General features: G+C 38.4%; 1 pseudogene; it reads right to left on the minus strand.

Annotated features, from left to right (window-relative positions):
• On the minus strand, nucleotides 1-24,014 carry LOC103674189 (annotated as a pseudogene).
• Nucleotides 24,015-26,003: the final 1,989 nt, after the last annotated feature.

A 26,003-nucleotide genomic window follows, 5' to 3' on the forward strand; every position in this document is an offset into this window, starting at 1 on the left:
AGGAATTATTCAGGCAAAAAGCAGGTGACACCAGACAGTAATTCAAATACACACACACACACACACACACACACACCCACACACCAGAGCACCAATAAAGTCACACGTAGATACTTAGTAAAAGACAGTATAATTGCGTGTTTCTTCTTTGTTTTAGGAGAATTTTTTTTCCACTGAAAAATAATGTTTATTGAGATCCCCACCAGTTGCACAATCTGCTCCTGACATTAAGCAGCAGCTTCTTGCAATTTGGTCTTTCATAAGTGGTCCCATGAATTCTTTCTTATCCTCCACAGTCTGGAATCAGTCATGGCCAAACTTGGAGGTGGTGTCAATGAACTTAAGGTCAATCTCCAGGGCCTGCCATTTGATCTGCACAAGCAACAACTTGTGGAGAGTAAGCACTTGCTTCTTGGTTATCAACACAGCCTTTATGCATGACAAAGTCATTGGTCACTTCATCATAGTGGACAAAGCTGACTCAGAGGGTTTATGCTCTTGTCAGATCATAATCAGTGGAAGCATTGTTCTTGATCAGTTTGCCATCTTTGATGAGGTAGCTCTGGCCAATCTTGTAGATCTTCTTGTTGATCTCAGTGCAGTGATGGTAGCCTTTCTGCCCAGCCCATGCCATGGAGAAGGCCACTTGGGCAGGATGCCATGCCCCAATACAGCCCACCTTGCACAGTCCCTGGTGGGTTTTGCAGGTTAGCTTCTTGGTGTGCCAGTGGCTGGTGACCTCTTTGTAACCTTTGCCCTTGGTGACACTAATGACATCTATCATCTCATCCTGCCCAAACACTTGGTTCACAAACACCTGCTGTTCCATGCTCTCGGAGGCCTAGTCCAGCTTCTCAGCCACTATGCCTCTATTCACCTGGATCTCCATAAGATGGGCTTTCTTCTGGCATAGAGGAAGCAGGGGCATCTAAGTGTGGGTGATGACGTGGATGATTTGGCCGTACTTCATGCTGTTGAAGTCCTCTAGCTGCTGCTTGCCGTTGTTATCCTGCCACTTGCAGTATTTGATTGAAGGCCTTCTTAGACTTACCCCAGTTCTTATAGAAGTGCCTTTTGTACTTATATCATGGATGTGTTCAGCAAAGATGGTCTTTTTAAAATATTTTTTATTTGTCAGAGAGACAGAGCACAAGCACAGGGAGTGGCAGGCAGAGGGAGAAGCAGGCTCCCCGCTCAGCAAGTAGCCCGACACAGGACTCGATCCCAGGACTCTAGGATTATGACCTGAGCTGAAGGCAGACATTAAACCGACTGAGCCACCCAGGCGTCCCAAAGATGGTCTTAAAAGTACAGAGACCTTGAATGGTTTCTTCATAGCCCATGGTGCCCACCACCATGGATGGCGCCTCCACAATGGTTGCATCCTCCACAATTTCCTTCTTTTTCACTTTGGATCCTGGCCTGCTGACCTCTCACACAATGTGAGTCATGCCAGCCTTGTAGCCGAGGAAAGCTGTAAGGTGGATAGGCTTGGAAGAGTCATCCTTGGGGAAGCTTGTCACCTTCCATGGTGCCAGCTACTGCATTTCTGGGGCAAGAAGCCCAGGGACCCATACCTGGGAATAGAGAATTTCCTATGAGATATTCTGCCACAGAATGCTGCCAGTAGAGCAAGAAAATTTTAAAACTTCACTTAAGTTGACTTAGAAAACAACCACATGAAGCAATATGTATTCTTTTGTTGGGAGTGGATACAAAGCTGTCTTGGAGTAATGAAAGTAATTCTTGGAAATGAAGCTAGGTGATAGCCAGAACCCACAGAATGAATGAAGAGAGCCAGAAATGGTATATACAATGATTAATATAACAAAATCTATGAATATACACCTGCCCTTCTCTTAGATGTTTGGAAAGATATAAGATCATATAAACTAATAGTTTTAACTATGTATTGTTGAGTTTGATACACATATAAATGTAACATATAGATATAATACATACAACAATAATATAAAAAGGTGGTGTGGAAAGGAGCTATATAGAAGTAAAGGTTATATACTTCACCGGAACTAATCAGTGGAAATATGAAGTAAATTCTGAGAAGTTAGGATGTATATTTTAATCCCTAGAACAACCACTAAGAAAGTAACTGTAAGAAATATACTGAAAATATTAAAGGGATCAAAATGTTACACTAGAACATATCCACTTAATACAAGAAGGCAATAAAGTAGGAATAGAAAAAAAAAAGACATGAGGCATATAGAAGAACTTTACATCAAGAACCAGGGATGTATTGTATGGTGACTAACATAATATAATAAAAAATATTAAAAAAAAATTAAAGTGAAAGATGTAGCAATAGAGATTGTAAGATTGAATTTAAAAATCAAAAGCCAAATTGATCCAACAGGTATCCTGTCTATAGGAGAAGCACTTCATATTCAAAGATACAAATAGGTTGAAAATAAAGGATGGGAAGGGTGCCTGGGTGGCTCAGTCAGTGTCTAACTCTTGGTTTTGGCTCAGGTCATGATCTCATGGGTTGTGAGATTGAGCACCATATCTGGCTCCGTGTTCAGCAGGGAGTCTGCTTAAAGATTCTCCCCCTCTTCCCCTCCCCCCACTCTCTCTCTCAAATAAATAAATCTTTTTTTAAAAGGATGGGAAATATATATATTCTGCAAGAATTAACCATAGAAGTGTTGAAGCGCCTAAACTAATATCAGAAAAAATAAACTTTAAAACCAATAAATGCTACTAGAGATAAAAAGGTATATTTCATAATGAGTAGAAATTCAATCTCTCAGGAAGATATGACAATTTAAAACATATGCACCTAAGAACCTATCAAAATGCATGAAACAAAAACTGACAGAACTGAAGGGAGAAATAGACAATTCAACAATAATTTCAAGGCCTCTTTCAATAATGGATAGAACAACTAGGCAAAAGATCAAGTAAATAGAAGACTTAAACAGAATACACTTTCTGCCTAAGTGCACATGGAACATTCTTCAGCATAGACCAAATGCTAGGCCAAAAAACAAGTGTCAATAAATTTTTAAAAGATTCAAATCATACAAAACATGTTCTCTGGCCACAGTAAAAAAAATATTAGAAATCAGTAATAGAGGAGGAAAACATGGAGACTTTGGAAGGAAATTAACTCACTTTAAATATGGGTCAAAGAAGAAATCACAAGGGGAAACTAGAAAATATTTGGAGACGAATGAAAATGGAAAAACAGAAATGTATGGAATGCAGCTAACAGTGTCATTCAAGGGAATTTTATAGCTATAAATCCCTATATTTCAAGAGAAGGAATATCTCAAATCAGTAACATAAACTTCTGCCTTAGGAAACTAGAAAAAGAAGAGCAAAGTGAACCAAAAGCTAGCAGAAAGAAAATTTGGAGCGTAAAGCAGTGAAATAGAGAATACAAAATCAGTAGAAAAAATTAACAAAGCCACAAGTTGATTCTTTGGAAAGATTAACAAAATTAAATTTTTAAACTAGACTGACCAGTAACAAAATAGTGAAGACTCAAATAAGTGAAAAAAAAAAAAAAAAAAGGAATGAAAGACATCGCTGCCAATTTTACAGGTTAAAAAAAAAACTGCAAAAGACTCTGAAGAGGGAGGGGAGGTAAGATGGTGGAAGAGTAGGGCACCTCGTTTCAATTGGTCCCTTGAATTTAGCTACATAACTATCAAATCATTCTGATCACCCATGAATTCAACCCAAGATGTAAGAAAAAAATACCTGGAACACTACAAGTAGAAAAGCGACCACTTTTTGCAAGGTAGGATGTGCAGAGAAGTGATTCTGAGGGGATATATCAAAAGATAAATGGTGGAGGGAGGAGCAGGTACACCATGATCAGAACTGCTCTCCATGCCAGGGCCCTACAAAGTGTAGAAGTGCAGGACCCTTCTCCTTCCCCTGGGAGGATATGTGTGGGTACACACCACAGGAGTCTTCAGACTTTGGCACACACAAAAGTGAAGACCATTTATTCCTAAGGGTTTACTGAAGAGGGGACTGTGATCTTTCCACTCTGGGCCTGGAGATTAGGCATGGCCATTTTCATTTTGATCCTCTAAAGAGGTGTGGAAAGCCTTCAGGGAACAGAAGCCACACAGAGCAACTAAAAACAGATTACATTGAGCCCAGACCCCTGACAAGGGGCAGTACAACTCTGCCCAAGCAAAGACACCTGAGAAGCACGGCAGCAGACCCCTCCCCCAGAAGACCACCTGGAAGAACAGGTGAACAGCAAGTTTACGGACCACACAGGACTGTAAAACTCCAGTGCTAGGGGAAAATAATATATAAAATTCAAAGTTTTTTTTTTCTCTCATGATTCCTTTATCCTTCAGTTTAAAAATTTCCACTTCTTTTCTTTCCCCCTTTCAACTAGGTTCTTGTTTTATCAACTCTTTGTTTTTAAGTCTTTTTTAACTTTCAGTTTTTACATTCACATTTTATAAATATATTCTTCACTTTTGGCTTCCTTTCACTGTATTCAATTTTATATATATATATATAATATATATATATTATATATATATAATATATATATTTTTATATATATATATATTATATATATATATATAAAACCTGCTTTCTTTACGATTTTGGGATTTAGTGTCTTCTAACACACAGACCAAAATACAATCAGGACCAAGTGGACCACCCTGTTTTGTCCACCCTGTAAGATTATATTCTCTCCCACCACCTTTCTTTACTTTTTTCTTTTTCTTCTCTTTTCTTTTTTTTCTTTTCTTTTCTTTTCTTTTCTTTTCTTTTCTTTTCTTTTCTTTTCTTTTCTTTCTTTTCTTTTCTTTTCTGGTTTATGACCTCTTTGGATATTTCACTTGGGTTGTGGTTGATATTTTTGATAGTGCTCACTTGTTCATCCATTCTTTTCTGGACAAAATTACTAGAAGGAGGAATTCACAACAAAAAAAAGAACCAGAGGTAATACTCCACCACAGATCTAATCAATATGCATATAAGTAAAATGTCAGAACTGGAATTCAGGATAAAAATTATAAAGTTACTAGCTGGACTTGAAAAAAGCATAAAAAACACTAGAGAACCTCTTAGTGCAGAAATGAGATCTAATCAGGCCAAAATTAAAAATGCTCTGAGATGCAGTCTAAATTGGATACTGTAACAGCTAGGGTAAATGAGGCAGAAGAGAGAGGGACAGAAGACAAGTTGAAGGAAAGTAAGGAAGCCGAGGAAAAGAGAGAAAAACTAGTGGACCACAAGGGGAGACTTCAAGAAATCAGTGTTGCTTCATTCCCCCTTCTGAGAGACTATGGACTCTGAGAAACAAACTGAGGGTTTCAGAGGGGAGGGGGGTGGGGGAATGGGACAGGCTGGTGATGGGTAGTAAGGAGGGCACGTATTGCATGGTGCACTGGGTGTTATACGCAACTAATGAATCATGGAACTTTACATCAAAAACCAGGGATGTACTATATGGTGACTAACATAATAAAAAAATATTATTATAAAAAAAAGAAATCAGGGATGCCATAAAATGAAACACTATCAGAATTATTGGGATGCCCAAAGTAGAAGAAAGAGAGGGTCAGAAGGTATATTTGAGCAAATCATAGCTGAGAACTGCCTGAAACTGGAGAAGGAAACAGGCATTCATATCCAAGAGACAGAGAGGAGCCCTCCCAAAATTAATAAAAAATAGATCAACACCCAAACATATAATAGTGAAGCTTGCAAATTTCAGAGATAAAGAGAAAATCCTGAAAGCAGCTCAAGACAAGAGGTTCCTAACCTACAGGGATAGGAATATTAGACTGGCATCAGACCTATCCACAGAAACCTGGCAGGCCAGAAGAGGCTGGCATAATATATTCAGGGTACTAAATGAGAAAAACATGCAGCTAAGAATACTTTATCCAGCAAAGCTGTCATTCAGAATGGAAGGAGAGATAAAGAGCTTCCAGGACAGACAGAAACTGAAAGAATATGTGATCATGAAGCCAGCCCTGCAAGAAATATTAAAGGGGATCCTATAAGTGAAGAGAGAGCCCAAGGGTAACATAAACCAGAAAGAAACAGAGACAATCTATAGGAACAGGGACTTTACAGGTAATATAATGGCACTAAATTCATATCTTCGATAGTTACTCTGAATGTAAATGGGCTACGTGCTCCAATAAAAAGATACAGAATATCAGATTCAATAAAAAAAGCAAGACCCATCCATATGCTTTGTGCAAGAGATTCATTTTGAACCTAAAGACACCTCCAGACTGAAAGTGAGGGGGTGGAGAATCATTTATCATGCTAATGGACTTCAAAAGAAAGCTGGGGTAGCAATCCTCATATCAGACAAATTAGATTTTAAACCAAAAACTGTCATAAGAGATGAAGAGGGACACTATATCATACTTAAAGTGTCTACCCAACAAGAAGATCTAACAATTATAAATATTTATGCTCCTAATTTGGGAGCAGCCAATTATAACAACCAATTAATAACCATATTACAGAAACACATTTATAAAATACAGTAATAGTAGGGGACATCAACACCCCCACATACAGCAATGGACAGATCATCTAAGCAGATCAACAAGGAAGCAAGAGCTTTGAATGACACACTGGACCAGTCAGACTTCACAGACATATACAGAACATTCTATCCTAAAGCAACAAAGTACACATTCTTCTTGAGTGCACATGGACTTTCTCCAGAATCGATCACATACTGGGTCACAAATCAGGTCTCAACCAATACCAAAAGATTGGGATTATTCCCTGCATATTTTCATACCACAATGCTTTGAAACTTGAACTCAATCACAACTGGAAATTTGGAAGGAACTCAAACAATTGGAGATTAAAGAACATCCTACTAAAGAATGAATGAGTCAAGCAGGAAATTCAAGAAGAATATAAAAACTTCATGGAAACTAAAATGAAAATGTTCAAAACCTTTGGGATAGAGCAAAGGTGGTCCTAAGAGGGAAGTACATTGCAATACAAGCTTCTCAAAAAATTAGAAAAAATTCAAATACACAAGCTAACCTTACACCTAAAGAGCTGGAGAAAGGACAGCAAGTAAAGTCTAAACCAAGCAGGAGAAGAGAAATAATAAAGATTAGAGCAGAAATCAATGAAATAGAAATGAGAATAGTAGAATAGATCAATGAAACTAGAAGCTGGTTCTTTGAAAGAATAAGATTGATAAACATCTAGCCAGACTTATCAAAAAGAAAAGAGAAAGAATCCAAATTAATAAAATCATGAATGAAAGGGGAGAGATCACAACCAACACCAAGGAAATACAATTTTAAGAACAGATCATAAGCAACTAAATGCCAACAAATTAGTAATCTGGAAGAAATGGATACATTTCTGGAAACTTATAAACTACCACAACTGAAACAGGAAGAAATAGAAAAATCTGAACAGACTCATAACCAGCAAGGAAATTGAAGTAGTAGTCAAACATCTCCCAAAAACAAGAGTCCAAGGCTGGATGGCTTCCCAGGGGAATTCTACCAAACATTTAAAGAAGAAATAATCCCTATTCTACTGAAGCTATTTAAAAAAAAATAGAAATGGAAGGAAAACTTCCAAACTCATTCTATGAGACTAGCATTACCCTAATCCCCAAACCAGACAAAGACCTCATCAAAAAAGAGAATGACATACCAATATCCCTGACGAACATAGATGCCAAAATTCCCACCAAGATACTAGCCAATAGGATCTGACAGTACATTAAAAGGACTATTCACCACGACCAAGTGGGATTTATTGTTGGGCTGCAAAGATGGTTCAACATTCGAAAATTACTAAATGTGATACAGTACATTAATAAAAGAAAAAACAAGAACCATATGATCCTCTCAATGGATGCAGAAAAAAGCATTTGACAAAATACAGCATTCTTTCTTGATTAAAACTCTCTACACTGTAGAGATACAGGGAACATACCTCAATATCATAAAAGCCATCTACAAAAAGCCCACAGTGAATATGATTCTCAATGGGGAAAAACTGAGAGCTTTCCCCCTAAGGTCAATAACACGACAGTGATGCCCACTCTCACCATTGTTGTTCAACATATTACTAGAAGTCCTAGCCTCAGCAATCAGACAATGAAAAGAAATAAAAGGCATTCAAATTGGTAAAGAAGAGGTCAAACTCTCACTCTTTGCAGATGACATGATATGTGGAAAACCCAAAAGACTCCACCCCAAATTTGCTAGAACTGATACAGCAATTCAGCATCGTGGCAGGATACAAAATCAATACACAGAAATCAGTTGCATTTCTATACACTAACAATAAGGCAGAAGAAAGAGAAATTAAGGAATCCATCCCATTTACAATTGCACCCAAAACCATAAGATACCTAGGAATAAACCTAACCAAAGATGCAAAGGATCTGTACTCTGAAAAGTATAGAACACTTACAAATGAAATTGAGTAAGACACAAAGGACTGGAAAGGCATTCCATGCTCATGGATTGGAGGAATAAAAATAAATATTGTGAAAATCTCTATGCTACAGGTGCAATCTACACATTCAATGCGATCTCTATCAAAATATCATTGACATTTTGCACAGAGCTGGAACAAATAATCCTAAAATTCGTATGGAACCAGAAAAGACCCTGAATAGCCGGATTAAGATTGAAAAAGAAAACCAAAGCTGGTGGCATCACAATGCCAGTATTCAAGGTATATTACAAAGCTGTAATCATCAAGACATTTTGGTATGGGCATAATAGCAGACACATAGATCAATGGAACAGGATAGAGAACCCAGAAATGGACCCTTAACTCTACGGGCAACTGATCTTCAACAAAACAGGAAAGAAAATCCAACAGAAAAAGTCTCTTCAATAAATGGTGCTGGAAAATTTGGGCAGCCACATACAGAAGAATGAAACTGGACCATTCTCTTACACCATACACAAAGATAAACTCAAAATGAATGGAAGACCTCAGTGTGAGACAGCACTCCATCAAAATCCTTGAGAACACAGGCAGCCCCTCTCTGACCTTGGCCGCAGCAACTTCTTGCTAGACATCTTTCCAAAGACAAGGGAAACAAAAGGAAAAGTGAACTACTGGGACTTCAAGATAAAAAGTTTCTGCACAGCAGAGGAAACAGTCTACAAAAGTAAAATGCAACCTACGGAACAGGAGAAGATAGCTGCAAATGACATAACAGGTAAAGGGCTAGTATCCAAGATCTATAAAGAACTTCTCAAACTCAACACCCATCAGAAAGGATGAATGCCTGTCATTTGCATCAACACATATGGAACTGGAGGGTATTATGCTAAGTGAAATAAGTCAAACAGAGAAAGACAATCATCATATGGTTTCACTCGTATATGGAACCTAAGGAATAGCATGGAGGACTACAGGGGAAGGTCAGGAAAACGGAATGGGTAGAAATCAGAGAGGGGGACAAACCATATGAATTTCATGACTCCAGGAAAAGTGGCTGAGGGTTTCAGAAGGGAGGGGGTGGGGGATGGGATAACTTGGTGATGGGTATGAAGGAGATCGTGTGTTGTTGTGATGTGCACTGGGTGTTATTCACAAGTAATGAATCATTGAACATTACATGAAAAACTAATGATGTACTATATGTTGGTTAATGGAACATAACAGTATAAATAAATAATAAAAATAATTTTTTTTAAAAGTGAAAAGAGCTTTAGAATGGGAGAAAATATTTTTCAATAATATATAGAAACTGTATCCAGAATATATAAATACAATTACAACTCAATAACAAAAAAACTAATAACCCATTTAAAAATGGGCAGAAGATCTGAATGGAAATTTTCCAGAGAAGACATACAAATATCCAATAAGCACATGAAACATTGCTCAACATTATTTGCCATTAGGGAAGTGCAAATCAAAACCACAGGGAGATACCACTTCACACTCACTGGAGGGGTATAATAAATAAGACAAAATGAGTTTGCTGGCAAGGATGTGGAGAAATTTGAACCTTCCTACATTACTGGTAAGAATGTAAAATGGTGCAGCTATTTTGGAAAACAGTCTGATAGTTCCTCAAATACCACTCCTAGATATTAACATCATTCATAACAACCCAAATATGTAAGCAATCTAAATGCCCACCAACTGATGAATGGATAAATAAAATATTTTATATCCATATCATGGAATATTACATGGCAATAAAAATGAAGTACTGATCCATGTTACATATGGATCCCATATATTGTATGCTTCCACTCTAGAACATGCAAATCTATAGAGACAGAAGGTAGATTAATGGTGCCTAGGGATAGGACTGTGTTGTGGAGGAATGGGGAGTGACTGCTAATGCGTACATGGTTAAGTATATTGACTACATCCTGTGTTGTCATGTGGCTCACGACACAAGATGTCTTTTGTACATATGCTGTGTTAACCTTAAAAAGTAAAACTGCCCATTATTCTATCAGCAAAAGATGGGTTTATTCAGGAATAGCAGAGAATTCAAATCTAGGGAAAGCAAGATATAACAAAACCTTAGGCAAGTCCACCGAACAAAGGAGAGGAATGCTCTTTTACAGAGGAAAATGAGAAGTTGGGAAGACTGTTTATAAATAAAAAGTTTATTGGAGTAAACTGGGAATTCTAAGTATAGTTGCTGAGATGATGCTGGGCTAGGAGGATGCCTTCCTTCTTCATTCCGGGGTACTAAAGTAGTGTCCATGGGGCAAGGTCTCTTCCAAAGTCTCTTCCGCTTGGGTCTGCAATTGACTATGAGTGGTAGAGTGTGATAGCTCCCCCTGCTGAACCTCCCAACTCTATTTCCTTTTATTAATTTTCACCTTTCCCCCTTTTGATCAAGATCTTTCTTTGAAAGCATCACTGATCAATAGTCAGGTTCTTTATATTTAGTGGTTTTTTTCCCACAGTGCCAGGAAGAGCCTTTTATGTCTGTCATGTCTTAAATCGGAGGGAAAGTGCACGGTATTTGGAAACCACTTAAAACCACGTTTGAGTAACAAGGAAGATTAGGAGGAAGAAAATCTCAGGGACTTCCCACCTAAAGTCTACGTCTTCTCAAGGTCGTAAGTGTGGGAGATCATTTTTTTTTTCAAATATCACTTTATAGCTTTCAACCTTCCTGGTTTTTTTTATTGTTATGTTAGTCACCATACAGTACATCATTAGTGTTTGATGTACTGTTTCCTGATTCATTATTTGCGTATAACACCCAGTGTTTATTACAATACATGCCCTCCTTAATACCAGGCTAACCTGTCCCCCCACTCTCCTCCCCTCTGAAACCCTCAGATTGTTTCCTGGAATCCATAGGTTCATCTCCCCCTCTGATTTCCCCCCCTTTCAGTTTTCCCTTCCTTCCCCTAATGTCCTCCGTGCTATTCCTCATGTTCCACATATGAGTGAAACTATATAATTGTCTTTCTCCACTTGACTTATTTCACTTAGCATAAAGTGTGGGAGATCATTTTGATGCACTAACCCATCATCACTTTACTGGGTACATCTTTTCTATAAAAAATGTTAAATAGTCAACAAAATACAAAACTTAATCATACAAAACATAAGTAACATAACAATTCCAAGTTATATATGATGGTACTAAACCAAGACTCTAGGTCTGAAAGTAGCCAATTGAAATATTGATTGGCACTTATTACAACTTAGGGAAGAAAGTTTCTCCCTATAAATGCGAACCTGTAGTCGTGTATGCCTCTTAGAAGTTTCTGCTTAAAGCAACAATGAAAGCAAAATGGTGAATACTGCAGGAGCACACTGAAAGAATTAACTGAGTGCATTTGGGAAGATACAGTACAGGTATATACATGAAGCAATAGCTGATGACCTTTTTGTAAAACAGCAAAACTTCAAAAAAATTTAAAACAGTATTTATATCTTAAAAGATAAAAATATTTAGAACCATATGTGTTATTGATAGTACAGTCTGTAAGGCTGTAAATTCAGAGACCGTGAATTTGGGTAAGAATCCAAAGTTAGTCAACAGTTTAGATGAAAGAAAGACTTTTGTGAACGCTGAACCTTCCAACCTTTCAGAAAAGACAAGTGAAAAATCAATCTGTCACAGGACCATGATGAGGCTGTTTCCAAAAGGCCGTAATCATAGGAAAAGTTTCCCCCTTTTGTAAGAGTTTGGGAAATGCATTCAAGAGCATTTTCTTTCCACAAAAGAGCTAGAAGATGTGACCATGAGAAAAATGTATACAAGCCTAGTCCAGATAGCTTGGGAAAGCTGTCTCATCAGATGTCATCTGCCTCAATTCCAGGAAGTTTTTACTTTCAGTTCATTACATAGTGTGCAGGTTCAGTCAGGGTTTGGTGCTTTTTTTTTTTTTTAGATGTGTCACATAAATCCAAGAGTATATGCCCTGGGGTTTGGTGGCATATGGGTTGGTTAGCAGTTCCTGATAAAGGCCTTTCCAGTGAGGTTGGAAGGAGTCTTTTTTTTTTTTAAGATTTTATTTATTTGACAGAGAGCCAGCAAGAGAGGGAACACAAGCAGGGGGAGTGGGAGAGGAAGAAGCAGGCTCCCAGCGGAGGAGCCTGATGTAGGGCTCGATCCCAGAATGCTGGGACCACGCCCTGAGCCAAAGGCAGATGCTTAATGACCGAGCCACCCAGACGCCCCTGGAAGGAGTCTTTATGGAGGTGTCTTTTCCAACAGACAAAATCTCCGGGTTGCAAGGTGTGATGCTTAAAGTCATCATCTCCTGGGGTGCAAAAGATTGCTCTACCAAAGCATGGTTATTTTTAATAGAAACAATTAAGTCTTTACAGTATTGAAGTATATCTCCTTATTTCAAATGTGGGTCAGAGGAGGCAGGGGCCAAATGCAGTGGACATCCTTTGACTATCTTAAAGGATTTGTGAGTTTATGAGTTCCCAAGGGGGTGGATCTGAGATTTAGAAGGACCAACAACCATGCTTTAGGCCAAAGAGTTTGGAGAGTCTCTAAAAATTTTGTCAATTAAGTCTTACTGGTGCCATTAATGAGTGTGACTAACTCTGAGGATTGAGGATGGTATGCACAATGAAAGTGTTGTAATGCTGGCAAAACAACACAGATTTGTCGAAGCACCTGACCAGTAAATTATGTTCCCCAATCACTATAGAGTTCAAGAAGGGTTCCATAGGTAGGGATAATCTTTTCTAACAGAAGAGGCATTGGCCCATCTACAAGAGAAAGCTTAGGTCCAATGAGAAAACATACAAACCATGACTAAAACATATGTACATCCATGATATGGAGAAGCTGTGTGAAATCCATTTGTACAAACAGGTTTCCCTGGATTGCAGTTTGGACAGGCGGGACAGGCAAAGTAGACACCTCTTGCAGCCTTATTAACTTTTGCCCACCAATATTGCTATCATTTTGTCAGTAGATCAATGGTTAATGCATATACAGTTGTAAATAGTGGGACTTTTAGAATGTCTGGTAGGCTGGATTGTTATTTGGTCCAAACCAGAGTTCTCTTTTTATTGAGCCAACAATTATTAGATATCCATTTTTTCCCTTTTTGGGGCCAATTCTTGGGTATCTCTTTTCAGTTTTTCTAAAACTTATAATTTGGGAGAATATCCCCTTGGAAAATGACAGGGGTTTGGCTATTGGTATCCTTGAAAGCAACATTTTTTGTTGGAAATCACTGAGGTGGATTAGTTTGGCCTCCAGGATGTGTAGTCTGGAATGCCCAGGAACGTTAATAGCCAGAGCAGCTGACAAGAGTATGACATTGAATAAATGTTTGGATATAGGAACCATTTCTAATATTGTTCCCATTGAAGGTAAGGGCATCTGATTGTTTCCATAATATTTTAAAATCACGAGCTCCCCCAAAGGCACACCAACTATTGGTATAAATGTTTGTAGTTTTGCCTTTGGCTAAACTACAAGAAGCCTGAGTAAGGGTATATAATTCAGTCTGTTGAACTGCAGTAGTCAAACTGTGAAGGTGCCAACCTAATCTCTTCAAAAGGAGTTATAATAGCACACCCAATACAATATTTACCATTTTTGTTCTTTAAATAACAACTATCAGTAAACCATGAAAAATCTGCATTGGTTAGAGGAGTTATTTCTAAATTGCCATAGGGAGTCAAAAGTTAACCTGTCAATATTAAGTAGTCCTTGTTTTGAGATCTGATGCCTTCAGTATCTAACCTGAGACTAGTAAACTGCAATTGTTCTCTGGAGGCTTTATGTCCTTTAAGGCCAAAAGTTAAACAGGTGAATGCTATCTTCCTGTGAAGAGGATTGAGAAGGGGGAGCAGAGAAGCAAATTATCTGTATATTGTAGCAAAGTAAAGCCTATATAAAATTTTATTATCATTTAAATCAGTTTGTAAGGTTTGTTAAAAGTAAGACAGACTCTCTGTGAAACCCTGGAGCATTACTGCCCAAGTGAAAACAAAAAGATATCAGCTACCCTTAAATCAACTGAAATACTAAAAATGCACTGCATAAGTTGATTACAGTGAAAAATTTTCTTTTAGTGGTAATATATATCAGTATTGTAAGGGGGTTAGGAACAATGGGGTACCAAAGGATAACAATGTTATTTATTATTCAGAGCTGCTAGACAAACCTCCATCCTCAGCCTTGGGTTTTCTCACAGGTAAAACAGGTGTTACAGGGACTAATGCAGACCCTGGGACTTAAAATCTAGCATGGGCTTGATGCCCTGAAGGTCTTCTTTATTTATAAACACTGATTAATTCTGGAGAGAAATTTTGAGTGACTTATTTGAATCTTGGAGGTACACTATCAATTCTGCCAATATCAGAAGGATATTGAGGATTTTGCCCATTAAGAGGATGGTAGCTGATATAACAGGTATAAATGATCAGTGTCCCCAGATTCAGCTATAGTGCCATCAGAGACAGAGGACAGAAAAGATGGTGAAGAGTCATTTATTTCCCCTGGTTGGCTATTTTGGTTACTACTGTCGAATAATAGAATTGTTTCCCCCTTTTGGGAAAAATTCTGGCATGATAATTTTCTATGCAATCTTGGCCCAATAAATGCATAGGGGTGAAGTAACTAAGAAGAAAAAGGGTGAATATCCCTCAAAGGGCCTAGGCAGAAGGGAATAGGTTAAGAGACAGGAATCTGTTAAGGTTTATTGGATACCACCACTATTTGAACTGTTTTAGTACTCTACAGCAGGGACCGCTTTATAGCAGTGGGGTTAAGCACTAAGAGTGTAGCTCCAGTGTCGATAAGGACAAAGAGAGAGGTTCATTTCCAATCTGGAGAGTGGTTTTTCTGAGCCATTTAAAAAGGAAGATTGGGAAGAACACCTGTAGTTCTTCAGAGCCCCATCATTGTAAATTAGGAAGACATTGGCAAGGTTGGTTAAAGGGTTCAAGGTGCCTGGAGCACTTAAATTTGTAACAATCTTTTATTTTTTTTAAATGCCCTTGTTCTTCCCAATAATACCATAAATTAGAAGGCTTTTGGTTTTGTTTAGGGGCCTTTGTTTGCTGAAGTTAAAAATTGAGAATTTTGATGGTCTTTCTTTTAGGTGGCTCATCTAGGATGTAAATGAGCAGGCCCTTTTAACCAAAAGAGAATAATCCTGATTCAGCCCATTAATAAACATAGAGTTAAATGCTACCCAGGTGGTTTTAACATCTAAAGGAAGACCAGAATTTTCTTTAAAAGTCGATTTGGATTTGACTGTAATAGTAATGAACAGGTTCATGAGACTTTTGTGTGCAAGTCTGAATTTTGTTCCAATCAGCAGTCTTCGAAAAAGCTACTATAATTGCTCTATGGAGATTTCCAGTGAGTGATCTAGCATCTTGCCAAAAGTTAGGGCTTTGTTTCTCTAAATCCCTTTCAGGACGTTCCCTTCTGGCTAGTTTCATCCAATGTTTGGGCTGATCCTCACAACAAACATGGGGACTAATTGGTATAAATCTGAGAAACCAGGTTCATAAGCTGAAATAGCTACCCTAAAATTTTTAGCAAACCTATGGGGGCCCTCAGTCACTGTAAGAAACTCTAACTATGGTACAATTCACCCTTATTCCAGGGAACATAAGAAAATTGATATTTATTTCAATCCTCAGAAGATCTAATTTAAAAGGCAGATTTCAGTAGGTTCAGGAGAGGAATGGGAGAGGAATGGGGAAAGATTCAGAAGACAAGGAAAGTTTGGCAGAGAGAATATAGGAAATGGTGCCAGAGGCAGGGCCCTAGCACAACATGGCTACCACATGACTACAGACAAAGAAGACTGGGGAGGAAAAAAAGGAGGCCTCACAAGTCATTTTGACTTCCTTCATTCGTTTTCTTCAGTTAATTTAGAAACAGTATTTTTTTATTTTTTGAAGATTTTATTTATTGATTTATTTATTTATTTGAGAGAGAGAGCACGCACACAAGCAGGGAGAGGGGCAGAGAGAGAGGGAGGAGCAGACTCCTTGCTGAGCAGGGAGCCCAATGCAGAGGTTGATCCCAGGACCCTGGGATCATGACCTGAGCTGAAGGCAGATACTTAACCAACTAAGGCACCCAGGCACCTTAGAAATGGTATTTTGCAGAAGAAATTTAGAATCCTGAAACATGTGGAAACCTCAAGGTACCATTTAAAATCAGCATCCCGGTCTCCCCCCCCCCTCCTCTTTTCTCTTGAGAAGCCATGGTTTTCTAATTTGATTTTGAGTGGAACAAGTTTGGTGAGATTGGAAAGTTTTCCCTAATGGCAATTGAATTTCAAAATTGCTTTTGGTTAAAAGACTCCATGAAAAATAATGCTAGAACTGATTCGTGAATTCAGTAAAGTTGCAAGATACAAAATCAAAGTACAGAGATCTGTTTCATTTCTATACCCTATTAATTAAGTAGCAGACAGAGAAATCAAGGAATCAGTCCCCTTCATAATTGCACCAAAAACCATAAGATACCTAGGATTAAACCTAACCAAAGAGATGAAAGACCTGTATTCTGAAAACTATAAAACACTGATGAAAGAAATTGAAGATGACACAAAGAAATGGAAAGACATTCCCTACTCATGGACTGGAAGACCAAATATTGTTAAAATATCTATACTATCCAAAGCAATCTCTATCAAAATACTGATAGGGGAAAAAATACCAATAGGGACACCTGAGTGGCTCAGTCAGTTAAGCGTCTGCCTTCAGCTCAGGTCATGATCCCAGGGTCCTGGAATCGAGCCTCACATCGGGCTCCTTGCTCATCAGGGAGTCTATTACTTCCTCTCCCCTGCCCCTCTCCCTACTCATGCTCTCTCTCTCTCCTATCTCTCTCTCTCTCTCAAATAAATAAATAAATAAATAAATAAATAAATAAATCTTTACAAAAATACCAACAGCGTTTTTCACAGAGCAAGAACAAACAATCCTAAAATTTGTATGGAACCACAAAAGACCCTGAATAGCCAAAGCAACCTTGAAAAGAAAAGCAAAGCTGGAAAAATCACAATTCCAGATTTCAACTTATATTACAAAGCTGTAGTGATCAAACCGGTATGATGCTGGCACAAAAATAGACACATGGATCAGTGAAACAGAATAGAGAACCCAGAAATGGACCCAGAACTATATGGTCAACTAATCTCTGACAAAGCAGGAGAGAATATCCAATGGAAAAAAGTCTCCCCAACAAATTGTGTTGGGAGAAACTGAACAGCCACATGCAGATGAATGAAACTAGACCACTTACTTAATCAAACACAAAAATAAATTCAAACTGGATGAAAGACCTACATGTGAGACAGGAAACCATCAAAATCCTGGAGGAGAACACAGGCAGTAACCTCTTTGACATTGGTCATACCAACTTCTTGCTAGTATGTCTCCTGAGGCAAGGGAAACAAAAACAAAAAACTGTTGGGACTTTATCAAAATAAAAAGCTTCATCACAGGGAAGGAAACAGTTAATAAAACTAAAAGGCAACCTATGGAATGGGAGAAGATAGCTGCAAATGACATATCTGATTAAGGGTTCATATCCAAAATATATAAAGAGCTTATCAAACTCAACACTCAAAAAACATAATGTAGTTAGAAAATGGGCAGAATACATGAACAGACATTTTTCCAAAAAAGACATCCCAATGGCCAACAGACACATGAAAAGATGCTCAACATCACTTATCATCAGGGATAAACTACAAATCAAAACTACAATGAAGCTTCTGGTTCCAAGATGGCGGAGGAGCAGGAGACCTAAAGTTCGTCTGGTCCCAGGAATTCAGCTAGAGAGCTACCAAACCATTCTGAATACCTATGAACACAACTGGAGAATGAAGAAAAGAGTAGCAGAAACTCTATGAACAGAAAAGCGAACACTTTCTGCAAGGAGGAGAAAAGATGGCAGAAGAGTAGGGGACCACTTCTTCAGCTGGTCCCCTGAGTCGAGCAGGATATCTACCAGACCATCCTAAACACCCACGGAATCAGCCTGAGACACAGGAAGATACATCTGGATCTCAACAAACGAACATCTCCAGCGCTGAGTATTGAGGTATGAAGTGGGGAGCTGTGAATCCACACATAGATATCGGAAGATAAACAGAAGGGGGAGGGAACCGATGCACTTGAGTGCTGGGAAGCAGTAGCCACTTGCACTGGGGAGCAGGCCGGACTGGCAGACCGGCACCCATGAGAGAGCAGACTGAGACCCTGAGCCTGGGAACGCGCGTGTGACCAGACTGAAAACCGGTGCTCTGGAGCGCACGTGAACCTCACTGAAACAGGGAGCTCGGGAGCGCTTGCAGGAACCGGGGGCGGCTGGCGGTGTTAGAAGCACAAAGGACAGAAACTTGCTGGCCCTGGAAGTGAGGGCTGGGAGAGTGGCTGTGGGACATACAACCCAGGACCCTGCAGGGTTTTTAGCAGCACCGACAGAAACAGAGTTAAAGTGGCCAAGAGAGCTCAGTGGAGAGTGAACTGTGATCTCTCATTTCTGAGACAGACGTTAGGATACGGCCACTGCTGCTCTGACTCTCCGAAGAGGCACAGAAAACCACCAGGGAAAGCTGCCAGAGAACAAAAGCCCAGAATTCCAGCACACATTGTGCCCATCCCCATCCCCCCTTGCAGGGGACAGGGTGACTCTACCCAAACAGGGTTGCTTGAGTATCAGTGTGGCAGGCCCCTCCCCCAGAAGGCAGGCTGAAAAATCCAGAAGGCCACATCCCTAAGGTCCCTATAAAATAAGTGCACACTGCCAGGGTTATGCTCAATAATTGGGGCTCTGGGCATCCCCACAACCTCTCCTCATCAGAAAGACAAGGAAGAGAAATCCCCCCCAGCAAAAAAAAGATAATGAGTCTGTGGTCTCTGCCACAGAACTGATGGGTATGGATATAACCAAATTGTCAGAAATGGAGTTCAGAGTAACAATGGTCAAGAGGATGTGTAGGATTGAAAAAAAAAATTAACGAAAATATTAACGAGAATATAGAATCTCTAAGGGCGGAAATGAGAGCAAATCTGGCAGAAATGTAAAATGCTATGAATCAAATGCAGTCTAAACTAGACGCTCTGATGGCCAGGGTAAATGAGGCAGAAGAACAAATTAGTGAATTGGAGGATGGGGTGGTAGAAGAGAAAGCTAAAACAGAAACGTGGCTCAAAAAAATCCAATCTCAAGAATGTAGATTATGGGAGATTACTGACTCAATGAAAAGTTCCAATGTCAGAATCATTGGCATCCCTGAGGGGGTGGAGAAAGAGAGAGGTCTAGAAGAGATATTTGAACAAATTGTAGCTGAGAACTTCCCTAATCTGGCAAAGAAAACAAGCATCCGTGTCCAAGAGGCAGAGAGGACCCCTCCCAAGGTCAGTGAGAACAGACCTACACCACGTCGTGTCATAGTGCATTCGCAAATATTAGATCCAACAATACAGTATTGAAAGCAGCCAGGGGGAAGAAAATCCTTACGTACAGAGGGAAAAATATCAGAATAACGTCAGACCTGTCTACACAGACTTGGCAGGCTAGGAAGGGTTGGCAGGGTATTTTCAAAGCTCTATCTGAGAAGAACATGCAGCCCAGGATCCTTTATCCAGCAAGGCTGTTATTCAGAATTGATGGAGAGATAATGAACTTCCAGGATCGGCAGAAACTAACCACCAAAACCAGCTGTACATGAGATATTAAGAGGGGTTCTATAAAAGTAAAAAAGCCCCACGAGTGATACAGAACAGAAATTTACAATCTATAGAAACATAGACTTCACAGGCAACATGACATCATTAAAATCATATCTCTCAATAATCACTGTCAATGTGAATGACCTAAATGCCCCCATAAAACGCCACAGGTTTGCAGATTGGATCAAAAGACATGACCCATCGATTTGCTGTCTACAAGAGACTCATTTTGAACTTAAAGATACATCCAGACTGAAAGTGAAGGGATGGAAAACCATTTTTCATGCCAATGGACCTCAACAGAAAGCTGGGGTAGCAATTCTCATATCACACAGATTAGATTTTAAACTAAAGCCTATAGTTAGAGATACAGAAGGACCCTATATTATTCTTAAACCAGAATAAAGAGACATATAGACAATAATACGTTAATAGTAGGGGAACTCAACACTCCACTCTCAGCAATAGACAGATCACCTAAGCAGAAAATCAACAAAGAAACAAGAGCTGATAGTTATGTGTGTGTGTTAAGAACACTGGAGATCTACTATCTTAGCAACTTCCAGGTATACAACACATATTATTAACTATAGTCACTTTGCTGTAGAGCTTATTCACATGGAAGTGAAAGTTTGTACCTTCTGATCAATGTCTACACCCACCAGCCCCTGGCAGCTACCATTCTACTCTCTGTTACTAAGGGTTTCACTTTTTCTTTCAATTAATTAATTAATTTTTATTTATTTATTTTTTAGACTCCACATAGAGTTGAAATCATGTACAAGTGCAAGGTAACCTCTCATTGTGGTTTGATTTGCTCTCGCTGATGATCCGTGGTGTTGACCTTTTCACACACCTATTGGTTGTTTGGACATCTTCCGAAGGCATTTGGTTCTTTCTTTGGTGTGAAGAGTCTGCTGTTGAAAGTAGTGTAGGGGCACCTGGGTGGTGCCTTGGTTAGGTGTCTGACTTGGTTTCCACTCAGGTCATGATCTCAGGGTGGTGAGATGGAGCCCTGCATCAGGCTCTGCACTCAGTGACGAGTCTGCCTCAAATTCTCTCCCCCTCTTTCCCCCCTGGCTCCTGCTCTCTCTGTCTCTAAGATAAACAAGTAAATCTTGAAGAAAGAAAAAGAAAGAAGAGAGGGAAAGAAAGAAGGAAGGAAGGAAGGAAGGAGAGAAAAAGAAAGAAAAGAAAGAACGAAAGAAAGAAAGAAAAAATAAAATGAAAGAAGAAGAAAGAAAGAAAGAAAGAAAGAAAGAAAGAAAGAAAGAAAGAAAAAAGAAAAGAAAGAAAAAGAAAAGAAGAAAGGGAAATGAAGGAAGGAAGGAAGGAAGGAAGGAAGGAAGGAAGGAAGGAAGGAAGGAAGGAAGAAAAAAACCTTCTTGCATTTTGTAGGTCAGTCACTGAATTCTTGATCTCCAGAATTTAAGTTTGATTCTTTTTTATATTTTGTATCTCTCTGTTGAACTTCTCATTTTTTTTCTTATATTGTTTTTCTGATTTTGTTAAATGGTTGAGCTCTGTCTCCTATAGCTCTTCATAGAGGAAAATGAAAGAAGAAATATCCGGTCTTGGTGGAGTTAAATTTTGTATTCATTAATTTTGTAAAAGTAATATAAATAATTTAAAATTAATATTACACCTTATGGCACAGGCTTACAATATAGACGTTTAAACATTAATAGAGACAAGAACCATACAATCCTTTCAATTGATGCAGAAAAAGCATTTGACAAAATACAGCATCCTTTCTTGATTAAAACCCTTCAGAGTGTACGGATAGAGGGTACATTCCTCAATTTCATAAAAACCACCAAGAAAAGCCTACAGGAAATATCATTCTCAATGGGGAAAAGCTGGAAGCCTTTCCCATAAGATCAGGAACACGACAAGGATGCCCACTCTCGCCATTATTATTCAGCAAAGTACTAGAAGTCCTTGCAACAGCAATCAGACGACAAAAAGGAATAAAAGGTATCCAAATTGGCAAAGAAGAAGTCAAACTGTCTCTCTTCACAGATGACATGATACTCTGTATGGAAAACTCAAAAGACTCCACCCCAAGCTACTAGAACTATAGAGCAATTCAGTAATGTGGTGGGATACAAAATCAATGCTCAGAAATCAGTTGCATTTCTGTACATGAACAATGAGACTGAAGAAAGAGAAATTAGGGAATCCATTCCATTTACAATAGCACCAAAAATCATACGATATCTCAGAATTAACCAGAGACTTAAAGGATCTATATTCTAGAAACTACAGATCACTCTTGAAAGACATTGAAGAAGACACAAAAAGAATCCAGATAGTGAATAAAATACAAAATAAAACAATTGGGATAGGCTGGTGATGGGTATTAAGGAGAGTACATATTGCATGGAGTGCTGGTGTTATATGCAAATAATAAATCATGGAACATTGCATCAAAAACTGAGGATCTACTCTATGGTGGCTAATATAGCAAAATAAAAGTTAAGAAAAAAACTACAATGAGATATCACTGCACGCCTGGCAGAATGGCTAAAATTAACAGCACATGAAACAACAGGTGTTGGTGAGGATGTGATGAATAGGTAGCCCTCTTGGAGGGGAATGCAAACTGGTGCAGCCACTCCGGAAAACAGTATGGTGATTCCTCAAAAAATTAAAAATAGAACTACCCCCTGATCCAGTAATTGCACTAGTAGATACTTACCAAAGGAACACAAAAATACTAATTCAAAGGAATACATTCACCCCAATGTTTGTAGCTGCATTATCTACAATAGCCAAATTATGCTAAGAGCCTCAATGCCCATCGAGTGATGAATAAATAAAGAAGCTGTGGTGTATATGTGCAATGGAATATTACTCAACCACAAAAAATGAAATCTTGCCATTTGCTAGGACATGAGTAGAGCTAGAGAGTATTAAGCTAAGTGAAGTAAGTCAGTCAGAGAAAGCAAATAACCATATTATTTCACTCACATATGGAATTTAAGAAACAAAACAAGCAATGGGAAAACAGAGAGAGGCAAACCAGGAAACAGACTCTTAACAAGAGGGAACAAACTGATGGTTACAAGAAGAAGGTGGGTGGGGGATGGGTTAAATAGGTGACGGGAATTAGGGAGTACACTTGTGAGGAGTACCAGGTGTGGTATATAAGTGTTTAATGCTAAATTGTACACCTATAACTAATATTACATTGTATGTTAACTGAAATTTAAATAAAAACTTAAAAGAGTAAAAAAAAAAAGAAAAAAAAGAAATTACTTTTGACGAAGTTGGCCCACATAATTATAAATGTGCATGCCAAGGGACCATAGATTTTAACCATAAAACTGGCCGGAGTCTCAGAAAGGGGAGGTGGACTGATGGCTGGGATTTTAGAGGTTTTCCAGGAACTGCCTGGTTCCAGAAGGACTCAGACCAAAGACCAACTCAGTTCCAGTAGGAATAGTCCAGTCCCAGGTAGGACCCAACTAAAGGCTAGTACAGTTTCAACAGGCACAGTACTAACCAGAACAGTCCAGTCGTAAGAAGGAGTCAGACCAAAAGCCTACACATTTCCAAATGACACAGTTCCAAAAAGAACAGTCTGGTTCCTAAAAGGAGTTAGACCAAAGGCTAGCACAGTTCCTTCAGGAATATTCTGATTCTGAAAAGGAGTGAGACTGAAAGCCAAGGAGTATACTTACAGATAAAAACAAAAAACAAGGCCTTAAGTCAGATCCCAAATAAAGCCTGGAGAGCTCAGACACAAGGCATAGTGCTTTAAATCCAGGAGAAAACTTACCCTCAAACATCAGAGTCCTCAAGAAAACAGCACAATCAGCTCTGGGTACCAGCATCTGTTTGTTCACCAACCTTGGAGTCATTGGAAGTTTTCTTTGGGCCCCTATGAGGGCTACCAAGTAATGTTAACATTAAAAAATAAAACGGCCTATTATTATCAGCAAAAGATGGGTTTATTCAGGAATAGCAGATAATTCCAATCTAGGACAAGCAAACTATGACAAAACCATAGGCAAGTCTACCCAACGAAGGAGAGAAGTGCTCTTTCGTAGAGGAAATTGGGAAGTTTAGAAGGCCGTTGTAGACAAAAAGTTTATTGGAGTAAATTGGGAGTTCTAAGTATAGTGGCTTTTCATAGACTGAGCTGTGACTGTCTCTTATTGGCTGTGCTGTTGCTGAGGGAGGAGGAAGCCTTCCTTCCTCTTGCTGGTGTAGTAAAGTAGTATCTACCTGCAAGGTCAGTCTTTTCCTGTTGGTCTGCAATTGAGTATGAGTGGTGGCATGAGAGCTTCCCCTGCTAAACCTCTGGACTCTATTTTAATGAGGTTTCCCTTTATTAATTTTCATAGTTGACATTTTAGTATATTGTACTATTTTACTTCTGTATTCCAAGAAGTCATGCCAATGAATAAGAAATCAATATCCTCAAACAGTTTTTCTTCTGATTTTAATTACAGGAGTCTCCAACTGCTATTTGTAAAGGTTCATTTACCACACTTAAAACATTTTTAATGATGATGATTTAAAAAAAAACAAACCATCTACAGATGCTACCCTTAACTGTACTCATAAAACATGACAAACAAACCCTTCTTCTGCTAGTAATATTAAATGCCAAGTTGTCTGTAAAGAAAAGTCACCGCATAAATTAGAAGTTGCAAGTTTATACAAAAGATGCAATTGTAAATTAATTAGTAAGTTATTGTAAATTAAATTCATTATTAAATTAATAAATTCATAGTTGTATGGAATATCAAAATTAGAGGTAATCTCAGATGGCTTAGTTCAGGGATCAGCAAACTTTTTTGTAAAAGGTTTATCTAAATACTCCACAATCCTGAAAGTTTTCTGATTATTCATATGTTTGGCTCCTTAATTTACCTTGTATAAGTCTCCTGGCCATGCATGCTTCTCCCTTCTGTTTATTTTTCTTTTAATGCAGTACCTAGCACTCCTTTATATAATAAATAACTAACACTAAAATAATGAACTATTACTTATCTTCATGGTGGTCAGGAATTCTCAGAAATACATGAAATCCATAAATTATTAAGTCCCATTTCGCCTTCCTACTCACCAACTATACTCATTAACATAGGAAAATTTGTTGCTTATCCTTTCTTTTGTCTCTCTTTAGCCCACTGGTAGTGGGGGAGCAGAAAAATGACCACAGTTCTAAAATCCAGAGGAAGAACAAAGTTTAGGCATTGATAATCTGGGAATCAAATTTCAATTATGGAATAATTAGGAATTGACTAAAAAACCCTTGGTTGAGCCAATTGTTCTCCCAGGTGACTTCCACTCCTGATAAAACTCTGGTGAGAAGACTTTCTTAAGCTGATCACTCAAAAAAACTGAAAAGAACAGCTTTCTAGATTTGTTGCTGAATGTCCTCACAAATTATATTTCTGTTCAGGAGCTTGGTTTTCCTAAGGTACTGCCATTTCTCATAATTTCTCTGATTTAGGAAAAAGAAAAAGTGGAAAGTATAATATAATTTAGTGAAGCTTTCATACTGATTTCAAATAGTCATGCCACTCTATGGTTTTAGAGATACTAATATTCCTCTTCATATATTAAGAGCACATGAAATTAATCAATGTATCATTTAACCTGTAGTTCAGAATACTGTTTGTTTGTGTGCTCTCTGCATCCATTTGTGTAGCCATTTTAATTTAATGTTTGAGTTAATGGTCTATAAAAGTGATGATTAACATGACCAGCTCTAATACAGATTTGGTAGCAATTTTGAATGAACTTCCTGGTTAACAAAGAAAAGTTTTCAGGCCCTGGTAACAAGGGTTCATTGAAAAGAGTTCATAGTAAGTAATATCATTCATTCAATAAATAGT

The sequence above is a fragment of the Ursus maritimus genome, assembly GCF_017311325.1.
Source record: "Ursus maritimus isolate PB19 chromosome X unlocalized genomic scaffold, ASM1731132v1 scaffold_X1, whole genome shotgun sequence".
In the NCBI taxonomy this organism is placed as follows: Eukaryota; Metazoa; Chordata; class Mammalia; order Carnivora; family Ursidae; genus Ursus; species Ursus maritimus.